The following is a 12759-nucleotide window of genomic DNA, read 5'->3' on the forward strand; positions in this document are numbered from 1 at the left end:
TATTGGAAAAATTCATCGGATTTGCTTGAAACTACTTACTCGGTGGTTTTCGGGGTCGCTGATTATGACTAATCTAATTCCAATTTCCAATTCATCTGGTATTACCCTATATCTTGTGTGTGTCCACGATGTAGGGTTTCGGATCCCCAGTATCGGCGGCTGGTCAGGGTCAGAAAGAGGGCTCGCATTTGTTGTCATCCAACGACCGCAGCTCTATATTGGTTGGTGACGTAGCTAATCTGAAGTTTAATGCCACAAGAAAAAAAACGAACACATCTCACAATTACACAACTGTGATTCAGATCGTAACATCTTTTGTTAAAGCGCTTGTATACCTCACCGATCCCGAGTATACTTGCGTCGTGTACCATTGGAGTAAAAGATATGGAAATATCTTTTGTCTCTTTTACCCCAATGGTACACGACAGAAGTATACTCGGAATCGGTGAGGTATACAAGCGCCTTTATTTTTTCTCTAAATTCGAAGTAAGTTCTTTGCGAAAAAAGGTCAATGATGATATTCGTGAAACTTGCAAAGAAATTTTTTATTTGGAAATGGATAACCTTGAAAAAATTAACTAAGTTCCCAATATTATCTGCAATAGTTGCAGAAAAATGCTGAATCGTTAGAAAAAGGATAAAGGTACAGAGCATATCAAGTAATCCTTTTTGGAGATGTCCTCGCTGTAAAAAAAATGATTCTTTTGTTGTAATTAAGTTAAAGGTTTCAATATTAGAAATAAAAACAAAATTGTATACATCAGTGTTGTGTCAGTAACTGCTCCCAGAGAGAGAGAGAGAGAGGAACTGACGTGCTGCTTTTCAGTGAGCAGTACAAGAAACCGGGATTCTCTGTCTCGTTAAAGGATGCATCAAGAAGATCAGGCATACAGGTGTGTAACCCGTACATCACCATCGATGACTTCATGGAGACAGAGAAGGGGTTTGTTTGGTTAGAGCTGGCAGGTGTACGTATCTACAGCTACTACTTCTCCCAAAACGATCTCTTTAGAAAATTCGATGCCGAGATTCAAGGTCTTGAAGAAAGTGTTAGAGCTTTCGGCGGGGATGTTTTCATTGCGGGAGACTTCAACAGTAAGTCGCCGGAATGGAGAGAGACTATGTCTTGGCTGTTTGATTTCTTTAAGATGTCTGAAAGACGTCTTTTTTCAAATTTTGAAAATAGAAAAATTTTCATAAATATATCATGTTATTTTCTAAGTTATCTGTATGATGTCTCCGAGACTTTACTATCATTGTCCTCGGATGTCCGCTAACAAGATGAGACGTCTTTTATACGTAGCCATAGACATACTAGACACGTTTAACTCCATGAGATAGGATATTACTATCGAGACGATAAAACATAAAGGGGTCCCAACCTATTTGTTGCGAATGATAGATGACTATCTCAGCAACAGATGGGTTGTGTATGAGAGCGATGCATGTCATATCAAAGATATGCGGAGCTCCCCAAGGTTCAAAGGTAGGTCCAACCATATGGAACGTTATGTATGACGGTTTCCTGAGGTTGGTCTTACTGGAAGATACGTTTCTAACCAGGTTCGCGGGTGACGTGCTTTTGGTGTGTTATGCGGACGAGATAAATTTTTGATGATAGTCTGCGACGAATAGGGTTTTGATTGAACCGACATGGCCTCAAAATGGCCGTCCAGAAGACCGAGACCTTACTTGTCACAGACCGAAGATACTTCCGATTCCCACGGTAGGAAATTGGAGAAACTGTAGTTCCATAGGGGACAAAACTAAAGTACCTAGGAGTGACCTTGGACAAACGTTTGAGTTTTGGCCAACACATTGACATCTCGCCACTCCAAGCCACGTAATTCATGCAAAACCTTTTGACACCGGTCACGATAGTGGACGGAGACCTGATCACGGGGTAAACAGTTGAGTAACTTTGTTGAAGCTTACTCGTTATGGTGGCAACGCGTGGTGAGGAATATAAGGAAAAGCAGATTGACGCTTTACGGAATAGCCAGATAAAAATTAGGGAAATGTCTAGTGGAACGTACTTTAGACTTTCCCCTCTCTCTCTTTTTCTCTCATACAAGGTGGGAAAGCATTGAGGTGACGTCACATAGTGGTCCCAGCATCCGTACCTTCGCCGACCCGTAAAGAGTGTCTCTCCGTTTTTGTGTCGGTGGGCCGTGAACTCTAATGGAGCGGTCACACCTCGCCTGCAGGAGCAGTTGCCAATGGCAACCGTGTAAGAGAGATGAAAAATCTTCTATCTCTCTTACTCTTACACGGTTGCCATGGGCAACTGCTCCTGCAGCCGAGGTGTGACTGCTCCATTAGCGGCTCTACACGTCACGCAAATGCTCGTAAAGAGTCTCCCCGTACGTTTACGTTAGTGAAGCGGCACCTGATAGTAACGTCGCGCTTGTGACGGGTTACGGTGGTTAGAAAAAATGAGGAAATAAAAAAATTGATAAGGAGAACTGCAAATTATAACACATGAATTACCTCAATAATATATATATATATTCTGTAAACCCCCTTTTCCATGTACGTAAAATATAGCCTTTGGTTTATATTCTTTAATACAACGTAATCGTGTAATAATACTTTAAAGTATTTGCAAACCTGGCGTTAAATCGATTATATCTGAATCCTCATAACGGTGCGTCTCCAATGGGACCTTAGGAACAAGCGTTGTGTGACTGACGCATTGGTTCGCAAGCGCAATGACGTCATCAAAGCATTGATACCAATCGCGAACAAAAGGTTTGGTTTATGATTTTAATCACTGAAGCTTGCAGACCAACGCGTTAATAACGCAACGCAAACATTGAGGAACCTATTGGAGAAAGGCCTAAGCAGAATAGAAACGTAACCGGAATCGTAAACGTAACCGGAAGAATGAGTTAGAGAAGGACAAATAATATGTCTATACTTCTCTAACTCATTCTTCAAGTTGTGATTACGGTTACGATTCTGGTTACGTTTCTATTCCGCTCAGTCCTAAGAGGGGATGATATAATTTTTTTCACCTTATTACGGAGAAGGAATTCGATACACGTAACCCGTGGTTTCACTGGTTTGTCGTAACGGAGGCGACTTTGTACGGATCTCACGAAGCGTATACGGATAAGGTACGGCTTGTACCAAGCGTTGACAGGTTTCTTCTCCGGTGTCAACTCCGAGGCAGGAGAAGGTGCGACGTAAGGAGCGCTCTCTAATTCTTGTAAGAGATCCTCCATGGACTCTGTCCAGACGTTGGTGGAGATTCGCCTTGGCGTATAATGTTCCTTGCAGATCCTGATGGTCACGTCACATGGAACCGACGTAAAAGATGTACTCGCCGTATAGCGGGTTAGAGTAAGGATGGCTCTAGTGGCCTAACGACTTGATAAGAGTGTCTCTCCGTATCATTAGGCGGAAAGTGAGGTAACGTCACTGGGTGGTCTTTGTGTCCGTACCCCAATGTAACTATTAAAGAGTGATTCTCTGTTAGGGATAGGTGGGCCAGAGGCTAACTACTCGGAACCGAATTTAGGTAAACCTAAATTTCGTATAAGGTCATTTAATTTAAGCTGCGATACCAAGGATGGAGTAGATTATTTTTCGGTGCTTGGCGTCCATTCATCATCACTCTTAAATTTAGAAAAGAATTTAGAATAATGGGAGCAGTTACTGACACATCACTGATGTATACGATTTTGTTTTTATTTTTAATATTGAAACCTTTAACTTAATTACAACAAAAGAAGCATTTTTTTTACATCGAGAACATCTCCAAAAAGGATTACTTGATATGTTATGTACCTTTATCCTTTTTCTAACGATTCAGCATTTTTCTGCAACTATTGCAGATAATATTAGGAACTTAGTTAATTTTTTCAAGGTTATCCATTTCCAAATAAAAAATTTCTTTGCAAGTTTCATGAATATCATCATTGACCTTGACTAGCCGCCGATACTGTGGATCCGAAACCCTACATCGTAGACACACACAAGATAAAAACGTACTATTAAAATTTTAACCTACCCAACTCTGCTGTGAAACAACAAATATTGGTAACTTGTTTCCCAACTCTGTCTATTTACAAGCAACACAAATAATTATTATTTATTAACTCCTTTTATTTTGTAAATAGTTTTAGAAAAAAATGTTATTTTCACTTAAATTATTAAATTGTGATTTTCGTAAGTGAAATATTTGTTAATTTTCATCAATAGTGTCGTCCTTTATTCTAGTGATATTTTGGTAATATTTTTACCCATCTCAATATTACCCTCCACAATTTTTACCCTGTACCCCAACAACTTTTACCTATTACATTTGTAACTTTTTACCATCTGTTTTTTCTGTGGGCCAAGAGCATTGAGAAAAGCGACTTTGGACGAAGCTCATGAAGGTCATCCTGTAATTGTAGCCATGAAAGGCCGATTGAGAAGTAAAGTTTGATGGCCTTAAATAGATAAGGATGCTGAGAACCTTGTAAAAACCTGTTAAAATTGTACATTAGTCTCTCTCTCTTGAATCTGTCAAACCCAATGAAAAGACGAGAACTTCGAACAGCGCCTTAGATTGATGTTGCCCTGGGCCTTCTTGGTCCGTAACAGGAAAAACACCGTCGGAACTTTTCTTTAAAAGACAATTCAGAGACCAAATCCCTATACTGGATGATATACACAACAGAATCGATGATTCCAAAGTGCCACACTGGCGAGAAGGTCTATATGAACAATATGGCCAAAGAAAACAAGTTAAGCCCAAACTTTGATCCTATACTACACACAGCCCAGTTGAAAATTCCGACATCGTTTACGACGTCGTATTCTAAGTAGTTTGCGACGTAGTAAACGACGTAGAAAACGACATAGTAAACGACGTCGTAAATGAAAGCGGAATTTGGGATAGCAAACTACGTCGTTTACTACGTCGTTTACGATGTCGTTTACTACGTCGTTTACGATGTTGCAAAAATTATTTTAATATTATTTATTTAGTAATTTAGTAAGTCCAATATCCAATATTAAAAATTTTAATAATAATTTAAAAAATCAATAATTTAAAAAAAAATTTATTTTTATTATTTTTTAATAGTTATTATTATTATTTTATTTCTAATATTTAAATTAAAATAAAAAAATGGTCATCAAAATATTAGTGAAACCATTTCTTCCAAAAAAGAATTTGTCTCAAATCCAATAAAGGAGAGACATCGGGCAGAAAAAAATTTCGACAAAAAAAAAATTTTCGATCACTGCTTATATACCAATCTAATGGCACCTCAACTGCGAGAAACAGTTATGATGTTCGCCCTCCCTGTGGCGTTGAGCGAACTTAAGTCCAGAGCTGAGCCATCAGCGCAGCGCGGAAACATTTGAAAAATTTGATGTTATTAGATATTTTATTTTATTTTAAATATGACAAATAATTAACTTAATAAATAATTAATGTCATAAATAATTATTAATATCATAATGTCATACTTAATAATTCGTTAATTAATTATTTTTAACGAAAATTTGACAAAAAAAAATTTGTTGGCCAAAAAAAATATTACCATTAAAAAATAATTTTTTTGTTAAATTTTCGTAGTAAAAAAAATTTTTTCAAGACAATTATTTGTGACCTAAAAAAATATCACGATGAGAATATAATTAACAAAAAAAATTACTCGTAGCACAGAAAAAATTTCACCATGAGAAAATAATTTTTTTTAAATTTTATTTGTAAAAAATTTATTGGTAGCTCAAAAAAAATATCACGATGATAAAATAATTTTTTGTCAAATTTTCTCTGTAAATAAATTAATTAACTAAATAACGTACCGTAAAACGGGGTTATTTCGCTCATTGCGGGTAAAATCGCTCACCCACTTTTATGCTTTATTTCATCTTTAAAATAAAGTTTAATACCTTTATTAGCAGGTAAAAATGTTAAATTTGTTAATAGAAATACTAAATTTTAGTTTTTAATCAAATTTAAAGCAAAAAAATGGGTGAGCGACTTTACCCGCACTGAGCGAAATAACCCTGTTTTACGGTAATTATTAGTTACTTAATTTTTTACTACGAAAATGTAACAAAAAAATATTTGTAGCACAAAAATAATATCAAGATGAGAATTTTAATTATCTTTAAATTTTCTCTGTAAAAAAAATATTTTGTGGCCTAAAAAAATTATCACGATAAGAAAATAACTTTTTTGTCAAATTTTCTCTCCAAAACAATTAATTCACTAAATACCGTAATAAATCGTTGTTTTTTTTACTACGAAAATTTACCAAAAATTTATTCGTAGCACAAAAGAATATCACAATGATAAAATAATAATTTTTTTTCAAATTTTCTTTCAAAAAAAATTCGTGTTTTTAAAAAAAATCACGATGAAAAATAATTTTGTTGTAAAAATTTCTCTGTAAAAAAATTTAACAAAAAAATTGTACGTAGCACAAAAAAATATTACGATGAGAAATTTACTTATTTTAAAATTTTCTCAGTAAAAAAATTTCCTTAGAGTTATAATTGAAATTATTAAATTTCAAAAAAAAAAATTTCGATGGAAAATTTTAGAAATTTTAGATGCTTTAAATTCAAATTATTGAAAATTCAATTAATTTCAATTATCTAAAATTTCTAAACTTTTCCATCGAAATTTTTTTTTTTTGAAATTTAATAATTTCAATTATAACTCTAAGGAAATTCAATTATTTTTAACTATTTTAATAATATTCTTTGAAAATTCAACTATGTGAAACCTTTTTTCAATTAAAAATGATTTTCATATTATTGTATTTTGTCCGCATTTTCTAATAAATTTTTAGTGAAATCATCTAAAATTTTAATTACAAAACACTTAAAGTTTCAATTAATTTCAAAAATCTCAATTTTAAATCTTTGAAAATTCAATTAAATTTAAAAAATTTTCCAAAAATTGTTTGATAAATTATTTTTAGTTCTGTAAAATTTAATAATTGTTTGAAAATTAACAATATCTTTTGAAATTTAATTATTTCTAAAAATTTCAACTTTAACCCTTCGAAAAGGATTATTATTAAAAAAAAAATTTTATTTAAAAATCTGTAAAATATTTTTGTTAAAATGAAAAACAAATCCACTTTTTTTTGGAATATAAATCGACTAAAACGACTGTTTTGTGTCTTTAAGTTGATTCGAGGCCTGTGTTTTTATAATTAATATTTAATAGGTAATCGTTGGCCCCTGGTACCTTAAAAATAAATTTTTTTCAAATTACTATCTTGTACGAAATTTCCTGGCGCATCTTTTTTCTCATCATAAATTTTTTTTATTTGTATACAATTTTTGAATCAATATACAATTTTTAAATTAATATACAACTTTAAAAAAAATTTCGTTGGTAAACGTTGTGTACTTCAGCTTCGTGAATTGAATTTTCGAATTTGGAATTTTAAAGAAACTTATTTTATTATTTTATTTTAAAGAAATTTGGAAACACAATTATACAACTTTGGCAAAAATGAGAAAAAGAATTGTCAAAATTTGACACGTCATAAGATTACTATTCAAAAAAACACGTGAAATCAGAAAAGGCCAACTTCAAGTTAGGACAGAAAGACACACCAAACATTTTATTATTATATAATTATTTAATTAATTTTTTTTACAGAGAAATTTTGACAAAAAAAATTATTTTCTCATCGTGATATTTTATTTGGGCCACAAATAATTTTTTTACTGAGAAAATTTTAAAATAAGTAAATTTCTCATCGTAATATTTTTTTGTGCTACGTACAATTTTTTTGTTAAATTTTTTTACAGAGTAATTTTTACAACAAAATTATTTTTCATCGTGATTTTTTTTTAAAAACACGATTTTTTTTTTGAAAGAAAATTTGAAAAAAAATTATTATTTTATCATTGTGATATTCTTTTGTGCTACGAATAAATTTTTGGTAAATTTTCGTAGTAAAAAAAACAACGATTTATTACGGTATTTAGTGAATTAATTGTTTTGGAGAGAAAATTTGACAAAAAAGTTATTTTCTTATCGTGATAATTTTTTTAGGCCACAAAATATTTTTTTTACAGAGAAAATTTAAAGATAATTAAAATTCTCATCTTGATATTATTTTTGTGCTACAAATATTTTTTTGTTACATTTTCGTAGTAAAAAATTAAGTAACTAATAATTACCGTAAAACAGGGTTATTTCGCTCAGTGCGGGTAAAGTCGCTCACCCATTTTTTTGCTTTAAATTTGATTAAAAACTAAAATTTAGTATTTCTATTAACAAATTTAACATTTTTACCTGCTAATAAAGGTATTAAACTTTATTTTAAAGCTGAAATAAAGCATAAAAGTGGGTGAGCGATTTTACCCGCAATGAGCGAAATAACCCCGTTTTACGGTACGTTATTTAGTTAATTAATTTATTTACAGAGAAAATTTGACAAAAAATTATTTTATCATCGTGATATTTTTTTTGAGCTACCAATAAATTTTTTACAAATAAAATTTAAAAAAAATTATTTTCTCATGGTGAAATTTTTTCTGTGCTACGAGTAATTTTTTTTGTTAATTATATTCTCATCGTGATATTTTTTTAGGTCACAAATAATTGTCTTGAAAAAATTTTTTTTACTACGAAAATTTAACAAAAAAATTATTTTTTAATGGTAATATTTTTTTTGGCCAACAAATTTTTTTTTTGTCAAATTTTCGTTAAAAATAATTAATTAACGAATTATTAAGTATGACATTATGTTATTAATAATTATTTATGACATTAATTATTTATTAAGTTAATTATTTGTCATATTTAAAATAAAATAAAATATCTAATAAAATCAAATTTTTCAAATGTTTCCGCGCTGCGCTGATGGCTCAGCTCTGGACTTAAGTTCGCTTAACGCCACAGGGAGGGCGAACATCATAACTGTTTCTCGCAGTTGAGGTGCCATTAGATTGGTATATAAGCAGTGATCGAAAATTTTTTTTTTGTCGAAATTTTTTTCTGCCCGATGTCTCTCCTTTATTGGATTTGAGACAAATTCTTTTTTGGAAGAAATGGTTTCACTAATATTTTGATGACCATTTTTTTATTTTAATTTAAATATTAGAAATAAAATAATAATAATAACTATTAAAAAATAATAAAAATAAATTTTTTTTTAAATTATTGATTTTTTAAATTATTATTAAAATTTTTAATATTGGATATTGGACTTACTAAATTACTAAATAAATAATATTAAAATAATTTTTGCAACATCGTAAACGACGTAGTAAACGACATCGTAAACGACGTAGTAAACGACGTAGTTTGCTATCCCAAATTCCGCTTTCATTTACGACGTCGTTTACTATGTCGTTTTCTACGTCGTTTACTACGTCGTTTACTACTTCGTTTACTACTTCGTTTACTACTTCGTTTACTACGTAGTTTACTACGTCGTTTACTACGTCGTTTACTACGTCGTTTACTACGTCGTTTACTACGTCGTTTACTACGTCGTTTACTACGTCGCAAACTACTTAGAATACGACGTCGTAAACGATGTCGGAATTTTCAACTGGGAGTCGAAAGGTCACAGAATGGAGAGGTGACAGTAAAGTACGATGAAACTGGACAACAATACCGACGGAACATCAAACATCTAAAAAACAGTTGAAGGGAATTGGAAAAATGTACTAGAAGAAGATGAATAAGTGACAAACTAGATCTTTTGTTAAAGTTATAAAATATTGTTTAATAAGTTTCAATATTCCTGTTTGATGAAGGAATTGGTAGAAGGGTTACTGGACTTTTGGAATAAGACAGGATTAAAACTTGTTTCACAACTTTTTTTTAGATTTTGTGATTTCATTTTGAGAATTATTTATAAAAATAAAAATTAAGGATAAGTATTTTTTATGAATTTTATTCTTCTGAATGCGTTGATAGGGGTTATTTGTTTCATGTGTTTTAGTTTTTTTCTTCCAAAATATTCACTTCTCATGAGAACATCATTCATATGTTGAGAGCAGCGCAGAAAATCCATGGTTGTTACCAATGATTTTCTACTGATTTTAAGAATTACTTTCTTCATTTCAATGCATTTTTTAAAAATATATTGTAAGATTAATTTATTCAAGCAATTTGATAATGTCTCTCAATATCATTTGTTTATTTTTCTTTTAAATGTTTAGTGAATAATTAACGTTTTTTTTGGTTTGTATTATATTAATCATGAACGCATCATGTCATTAATAATTGTTTTTCAGTAGTCATTAATTCATTTTTTACTCTAATATACATAAATGTTGATCTTACCCCAATACCAATGAGTATGTTTGATCTTGTTCCAAAGATCGACGTTACTGACATTATTACATCACAAGGTAAAATGTCTAACAAATTAAGAAATTGCTATGACTCTTATAAAATCAAGCTGCTCAATAAAAAAGCAGCAGCTCGCTTTCATACAAGTACTACAGATCCCAATATACTGCTCTTCTTTCTCATTCATAAAAATTAATAAAAAATGAAATATTTTATTGCAATCAGCATCCGACGATCCTTATATGAACTATTTCGGATGAACGGACTTTAAATTAATAATAATAATTATTCAAATAATTAATAACATCTGAAGGAATGAAGATAAACAGTTAATTCTTTTTTTATTTGAAAGATCATTTAATTATGTGTCAAACAAGACCTATGCAAGACCAATGCAAATAGCATTTTTAACAATTAGTGATGGGCGATACCCATGCGATATTTTGAGAATCGATTACAAAGTAGTCGATACTTCGATACTCGATACCGATATTTGCAAGGTCGATATATTTGAGTATCGATAGTTTTTTTTAAGTATCGACGCATCGATACTAACATGATTATTAATGAATATCGATATTTTTTGATCGATACTATATCGGCGTCGGTATCGTTTATTTACTAGTATCGATACTAACATATCGATATTTTTTTTAAGTATCGCCCATCACTATTAACAATCTAAAGTATTAAAAAATGATTATTGAAAATCTGTCTCTATACTCATCACGACACAACTTGGCAAAGGCTTCTTACTTACTCAGCATGGTATTTTTCTTTAAATAATATTTTGTAATTAATTTTCGATGCTTAGTAATAGTTAATCCTTTTTTTTACTATTAATTAATAGGGCTTCTTGGATGCGTATTGCGATAAGCATTGGAATGGTGTTTTAAATTATTCTAATTTTATTTGTTCGTAAAATATTTCATTTTTTAATAATTTTTATTAATTAATTAATTAATATCTCGAAAACAAAAAATAAGATATTTTCCAAATTTGGCACATGTCTTTAGCTCATATTAAGGAATGTTCATGGATTTTTTCAGCTTAAACGGAACACCGATAACGAGTTTAAAAATTAAAAAAAAATTTATTTTTTAAATAAATAAATTAACCTTATCACATATGATTAGGTTAATGAAATACTTAATAGGAGACACCTATTTACCATCTTAACTAAATTAAAAAATTTTAATTTTTCAAAATTAATTTTTTTTAAACTTCTATATTTTCTGAGCAAAAAACGTATAAGAAATTTTTTTCTAGGACTGAAAGTGAAAAAGTTCTGAGTAATTGAAAAAAAAGTTGGACTAATTTTTTAAAGCAAATATCTTGAAAAATAATAAATATTTTTTTCATAAATTTTTTTAATCAATTAGACCCATAACCTCTACCAAAAACTTAATATGGGAGAAATCAGAGGATAGACCCCTCAATCTCACATCGAATTGCTCATGTGTATTAGATTGAGAGCTGGCTACGAAAATTGGCAACGATAAGGTGCAAAAAAAATTTTTTGTGTAAAAGCCTTCCTTTTTGATAGATAAACAAATAACCTTGCCGCCATAAGGCCCCTTTTTTCACCAGAAGTGGGGGTGAGAGGTAAGAGATGTAAATTTTTGATGAAAAAAAATTATTAGGTGCAAGTCTGAAACTTGGTATGGTAGTTGATATTAATAGTAGAAATCACGTAAAATTATTGCCAGAAGTCTATGTCAGCAATTTCACCTTGTCAGAAGTCGATAAAGTCGCAAGAAAATTGATAAAATTTCACTGATAAGGTGCATTTCTGGCAACTTCATTTTTTGGTTTTTAGTGTCTTTAAATAGTTGTATGACAATTGCCAGGAGTGATAATTATTGCAAAGTTGTTTAAATATGAGAATAAATATGATAATATCAGTATTAATTACACAAGATTACAAATTCTGGTCAACTTTTGGACCCAAAAGGCAATAACTTTTGTTAACGTTTTTTTTATGCTGAATTTAGACCCATTGTTAGATTTTTCTTATCACGCCAAATTGCAAAATGGCGGAATAAAATAAAAAAAGGAAAGGGTCCTTTATGTTTATTTCCTAAATATTACAGCAATATTACTCGGTGACATTACTGTAATATTAAAATGTCCCCCTCATGGTAATATTACCGGATAATGTTACTGTAATAATAACGGTAATATTAAGGCATTATTACTGTAATATTACAGTAACATTACAGTAATATTATACCGTAGTATTAAGGTAATAATACACGAGAATATTGCGGTAATATTAGAAAAATATTATTTCACAAAAAAATATACCCAACCGAGGAACTGAACCCCGAACTCAAGGCACACAAGTCCAGAGTTTTACCAACAAGCCACACTGACTTACAATATATAAATAATTGTGATGCTTTAGAAGTAACTGAAATCAATCTGTAATATTACTGTAACATTACCATAATATTACAGTAATATTAGTCAGTAAT

At 30.8% G+C, this 12759-nt stretch overlaps 2 protein-coding genes across 3 annotated transcripts in view; one reads left to right on the forward strand and one right to left on the reverse strand.

Annotated features, from left to right (window-relative positions):
* LOC127282168 (tumor protein p53-inducible nuclear protein 2) overlaps positions 1 to 12759 on the forward strand; it is a 381620-nt gene that overhangs the window by 270529 nt on the left and 98332 nt on the right. The window lies entirely within an intron of this gene.
* LOC127282165 (arfaptin-2) overlaps positions 1 to 12759 on the reverse strand; it is a 101152-nt gene that overhangs the window by 52684 nt on the left and 35709 nt on the right. The gene's annotated exons all lie outside the window — the stretch shown is intronic.

Source organism: Leptopilina boulardi, unplaced genomic scaffold (assembly GCF_019393585.1).
Source record: "Leptopilina boulardi isolate dan_hultmark-lab unplaced genomic scaffold, ZJU_Lbou_2.1 LbouV2_285, whole genome shotgun sequence".
NCBI lineage: Eukaryota > Metazoa > Arthropoda > Insecta > Hymenoptera > Figitidae > Leptopilina > Leptopilina boulardi.